General features: G+C 43.8%; 1 pseudogene; it reads left to right on the forward strand.

Moving 5' to 3' along the window:
• Positions 1-4407: 4407 nt before the first annotated feature.
• Positions 4408-5255, forward strand: LOC103588005 (annotated as a pseudogene).
• The last annotated feature ends 843 nt before the right edge of the window (positions 5256-6098 follow it).

Consider the following 6098-nt stretch of genomic DNA (forward strand, 5'->3'; position numbering starts at 1 on the left):
TTCCTTCCTTCCAAAAAAAAGATGACAGGTAAGGGGATCTTAACCCTTGACTTGGTGTTGTCAGCACCACGCTGCCCCAAGTGAGCCACGGGCCAGCCCCTAATTTTGAGCTTTCTGAGAGAAGAGATTTATATTCTGTGTATTGAACGAGAAGACTGCCAGTATTAAAAATAATTCTTCTGGGAAACTGAAGTTGATTTCTTTGAAATGACTATAACTTAACACATTTCTAGAACCAAGAAATGGTGGATTGGATACTCATTGGGGAAGTCTAAAGAAGGATCTTTAGTTGGTGAGTGAGGTGGTGTGTAGATCAGGATACTAAAAGAGAGATACTGAAGGATGTCAGGGAAAAATGTGAAGTGGGGTTAAGGTTACTTGTCTTAGATTTGTTTTGACTCAAACAAAGCACTGATGCTTATCCTTATTTGAAGCTCCAAAGAAGGGCATTGTAACTTTCCTGTACTTAAGTCTTTCCTTAAGTTGGTTGACAAAGCTAGTCTGGTTGACAAAGCTATATGAACACCACTTCTAAAGAAGGTCTTCTAGCCATGGGGATGCTGGACAGAGTGGGCCCTTCATTCAGCAAATTAACTGTTAATAAGATACTCCAAAATTTTTAAAACATAATGTAAATATTAAGAGGCAAATCACTTGGGAGATGGATAAGTCAATTTTTATTTTCTGCCATTCTGTCCTTTCTCATTTGTTTTTTGGGCCATGTGTGTGTATTTTTTTATAATTAAAAAACTAATTATTTTACTATATATAAGTCCAAATACATTGGCACAAGAAATTGCAAGCCTAAATCTCCCACTCCCCACTTTCATATCCACCCCCATCCCTTGTTCCCTGCACCCTAGTGTGTTCAAGGTCAAGGCCCCACTGTCTGAGTAGGGCTCCTAAATGGGCTGCTTTCCTTACTGGTCTTACCCACCCAGCCACTCCAGGTGCACAGGAGCTGGGATGCTGTGCAAAGACCCAGCACATGGTGGGCATTTAGAATATGTTTGTTTAAGGAATTATTAGCAACATTTATTGAACACCTGCTGCTGTTTATCTCATGATGGCAAATCTCATAAGAGCTTTTGATATGCCACACATTGCTGAGCGCTGGCTAAAGGAAAAGAAACCTGCACTTATCAAATTCGAGACAGATGCGAGCTCAAGCGTACATCAGGATCTGGAGGGTAGCAGTTTCCACTGCCAGTTTCTGATTCAGGAGTTCTAGGGTGGGACCTGATAATTTGCATTTCTAAACTTTTCCCAGGTGATGCTGATCCTGCCCTTGGGGAACTGCTCTTTGAAAACCACCATTCTAGAGTTTAAGAAGACCGCCAATTAGGTTAAATGGGCTAATTCCCAGCAGGAAGGGGGAAGGACCTTTTGGAAGGCACAAACCTGTATTTCAGCTCTTTCTTGGGCTGTCATAGCCCATTGTCATGCCCACAGGGGGTCAACATTTTCAGTCGCTCACTTGAGTAGCCACCCGATTCCGGCCAGTATTGTTTTTTTTGTTGTTGTTGTTGTTGTTTTTCCTTTTTACTGTGGATTCTCTAGAGTCCCACTGCCTGGACACACTAGCTGATTCCTCTCTGCCTCAGTTACTGTTTCTGTCAAATAGAGTAAATTGAACCCTTAACATGGTCAGCTCCAGGTGAGAATTAAGGGTAACTCTGTAGGGAATTAGCACAAGGCCCAGCACTGTATGATTGTCATCATTGCCAGCTACTGCTGCAGTTTTGCGTTCTCCTGTAGTATAGCCAGCTGTATGGACACAGATCCATCTCCAAGCCACAACCTCGAGGAGAAAAATGAAGGTTGAAGAAGGATACAAACGGTGAGCTCCAAGCATGAAGTTTTGTACCTAAAAATAATTCAGGGATCCCTATGAGGGAAATAAAAGAATAAACACATGCACAGAAGGAAATAGGCCACATTGTGCTCACTTGGGGTGGTAGCCTGCTCTGATATTCTCCCTCATATACTGGGAGGAGACTATAGAGATGGTTACTCTATTTTCCCTTCACTTTTTTTAATATCTGAAATATTTCGTATTTGAAATTTTTATGTAGTAAATTTTGTCAATGTTTTTCATCATATCAAAGTCATGTTGGGCTGAGCCCGTGGTGCACTTGGGAGAGTGTGGCGCTGGGAGCGCAGCAGCGCTCCCGCCGTGGGTTCGGATCCTATATAGGGATGACCAGTGCGCTCACAGCGCTCACTGGCTGAGCGCGGTGCGGCCGGTCTCAAAAAGGACAAAAAAAAAGTCATGTCCATTGCTAAACTCTTTTTATTCCTAATATACTTATGCTGAACTTTCACTTTATACCTTTTAGCTCAATACCCTTTCATGGAATAAGGAGTTAAATTTCCCCCCAAAATGCTTCTCCTTAATGTCACTTATTGAATAATCTGTTCTTTCTTCACTGATGTGAAATGATACCTTCTACCCATACATATGTGAATAGAATACTGAATATTCTATGCCATTATCCTTGTACCAACAACAGATTATTTAATTAATTAATTAATTTATTTATTTATTTATTGTCCTTTTTGAGACCCGCCGCACTGCGCTCAGCCAGTGAGCACTGTGAGCGCACCGGTCATCCCTATATAGGATCCGAACCCGCGGCAGTGCTCCCCGTGCCGCACTCTCCTGAGTGCGCCACGGGCTTGGCCCCAGATTATTTAATTTAAAAGGTGGTATTATTATTTTTTAAAAAATGTTTATGGTAAATGATGTGGAAACAACACATGAAGAGTTTAATTTCCAAATAAATAAATAAATAATTTAAGTAAAAATAAAAACAAACAAAAAGTTTAATTTCCCACCGCTCCTAATCCCGCTTCCCAGAGATAAAGCTCTGGGTTAGGGTTCGCAGCAGGATTAGAGAGCAAGAACGCAGTCGGGGTGCCCGCAGTTCACAGTGAGCCCTGGGGAGCCCCAGAACCAGCAGTGGGGAGGGGCCGGTCATCTTCCCAAGCTTCTGGGTGGTCCCATTCATTTGTTGGAAATGACACACCTTTGGGGCTAGCAATAAGGTAAGCTGTGATTGTTGTTACTTTGCAGATGAGAAAAATGACGTTCTGGGCGCTGTCTCATCCAAAGTCACACTGCTAGTGAGTAAGTGAAATTCTTCCAGTTAGTGCTGCATAGCAGGACACATGCTATTTCTTTTGCCTGGAATACCTTCCCTCCTCCTTTGCTCTTTCAGTCTTCATAGCACCTTATATTTGGTTGCTGCTGTCTCCCCAGGAGACCAGAAACTCCACGGGGGCAGACGAAAGGTCTGTTTTGTTCACTGCTCTGTGCCCAATGCCTACAATGGGTGAGAGTGCACCGTGTAGTTAGTGCTCAATGGATATTCGTGGATTGATAGGGAAACCCTTGTCCTCCTGCCTGGTGCCTAGGAAAGACTTAAGACATGCTAATAATTACATGCCAGAGGGCTTTTACCCACTGACAGGCAGTCTCCAAATAGCTAGGACTGAATCCTCCAAGTGTATTCAAAAGTCCAGCAACATGGCGTGCATTTCAGTGACAGACAAGCCTGTTTCCACCAGTCTTCTGTGAGGTCTGATCAACCTCTGTAGGTGCCTCTGAGTGACCCAGAGCCTGTGAGTAGCACAGCATGCATCATTTTGGCTGCTTTTATCTAAACTTTGATAAAAAGCTGCCTTTCATAATCAGCTAGACCCAGGAAGTGAAGAGAAAGTGTGCCCACACACTGGGCTCTCTAGAATAGATTTATGTGCCAACGTCGTTTTCTTACCCATCTCCTGGCTGGGCTGTCCGGGTTCACAGGGCTTTCCCTGAATCACCACACTTGGGGAGTGGGGGATGTTTCGTAGATTCACTGACACCTGATAAGATGAGAGTTCTTATGGGATATTTTCTTAGTTACTAGAATAACATAATATTTATTGATCAATTTAAATTCCATACAGTGAACTGTTCTGAAGATATTAAAAAATGAGATATAGCTGGGGAGAAATAGGGATACCAAGTTTCAGTTAGATGAAGTGAATATGTTCTGGGGATCTATTGTAGAGCATGGTGATTAATAATAATAATTATTATTAGTTATTAATAATAACTAACAATTAGTTCATAGTAATGTACAATCATCCCTCAGTATCCATGTGGGATTGGCTCCAGGACCCTGGTGGATACCAAAATCTGAGGATTCTCAAGTCCTTTATATGAAATGGAGTAATATTTGCATATAACCTATGCACACCTTCCTGTATACAGTATTATAAATCATCATTACTTATAATACCTAACACAATGTAAATGCTGTGTGGTTCTGACTGCACTGCCACATGCTGGAAGCAGCCTAGGCCATGGCGCAGTGCATGGGCTCCTGGACAATGTGCCACCATGGGACAAGTGCCACCATGTGGGTCACCAGGAAGACTTTCTGCCCATGCCAAGCCAACTTGGAGTCAGAAGAGGATAAGCAAGACTCAGACGAGGTTTGGTTAAAATTGGAAGAGACCCAAGAGGTACAGAACTTGAGGGAGAAACCCAACAGGTGAGTGCTGCAGCCTTGCTGGTGGTGACAGGGAAGGTACAAGAAGACACCACTGTAGAAGACATTCCCTTTCAGATGAAGACAGGAGGTACCGCACACAGGAAGAACTGAAAGAAAGGGTCAAAGATAAGATCAATGAAGGGGAAGACCTGCATAGGGGACGTGGAAAGGATGAGGGCATGACATGATGAAGCATACTAAGACAAAGTTAAAGAGAAAAGGGATCATGGAACAGAAGGGACAGAAAGTCAAACCCAAGAACACAGAGGAATGTCTTTATGAACTTCCAGAAAACATCTGCGTTTCTTCTGCTAAGAGGACCAAAGACATGCTTTCCAACCAGATGCTAAGCAGCATCCCCGAGGTGAACCTCTGCATCGATGCTAACATAAAAAATATCATTTCTATGGAGGATGCCAAGGCCCGTCTGTCTGCCGGCAGAGCAGCAGAACAAGAAGAGAGACAGTGGGGCGTCCTTTGTGCCCACCACCACGGCTGTGAATTATGTACAGCACAACCGGTTTTATCATGAGGAGCTCAATGCCCTCACACAAAGAAACAAAGCAGAGCCCAGAGCCCGGTCCTTGAGAGTGGGTGACACGGAGAAGCTGGAGCCTGTGCAGTCCCCTCCTAACTGAAATGTCCTGCTAACACAAGAAGGCCACTGATGACGACTGCTATGAAAAGTTTAAGATGAACAGGTGGAACTGAGATGGGATGTAAGCAGCACCTCCCTCACCCTCCGCCATTGAAGAAAGGCTTCCAGGACAGAAGGCTGCTCATATGCTATGAAAAGTTTAAGATGAACAGGTGGAACTGAGATGGGATGTAAGCAGCACCTCCCTCTCCCTCCGCCATTGAAGAAAGGCTTCCAGGACAGAAGGCTGCTCATACCAGCACACCTGCTAAAGACAGACTCTGTTAGTCCTGGGACTTATCTGCTGGGTCTTCAAGCACTACATTTGTAACTTTTGTTTTTTTTTGTCTTTTTTCGTGACCGGCAATGGATCGCAACCCTCAGTGTCGCACCCGTACCAGACCGGGACCGGCAACGGGATTGCAACCCTCGGTGTCGCGCCCGCACCTCGCTCAGCCAGTGAGCGGGAACCAGTCTGTATGTGGGATCCGAACCCTTGGTGGGAGCGCTGCTGCACTCCCAAGCGGCGCACTGTAGCAGTGCGCCACCGGGCCGGCCCAACATTTGTAACTTTTTGAAATAAAACAATTTTTAGTTTTTCTACTTGGGGGCAAATTCTATTCCTGTGAGCATTATTAAATCTTCTTTGTAAATACATTTTATCTTTCTCTTAATACTTGTTCCGGGTCAGGAGGAAACAGCTGTGTGCTCAAGGAGTGATAATACTTTTTGGATAGTGCTCTTTTTTAAAAAAATTATGTTTGCGCTCATGTCTTCTAATTTCTAATATTTGGAATGGGGTTCAGAGATACATCTTTATTGCTTAGGGGGTCCAGCTGACTGCAGAAAAATCTAAAATGGGATCAAAGTGGTACTGTTTTTTTCTGACTTTTACAAAGTTATCTATTTCTTTTCAT

Source organism: Galeopterus variegatus, unplaced genomic scaffold (assembly GCF_000696425.1).
Source record: "Galeopterus variegatus unplaced genomic scaffold, G_variegatus-3.0.2 Scaffold512, whole genome shotgun sequence".
In the NCBI taxonomy this organism is placed as follows: Eukaryota; Metazoa; Chordata; class Mammalia; order Dermoptera; family Cynocephalidae; genus Galeopterus; species Galeopterus variegatus.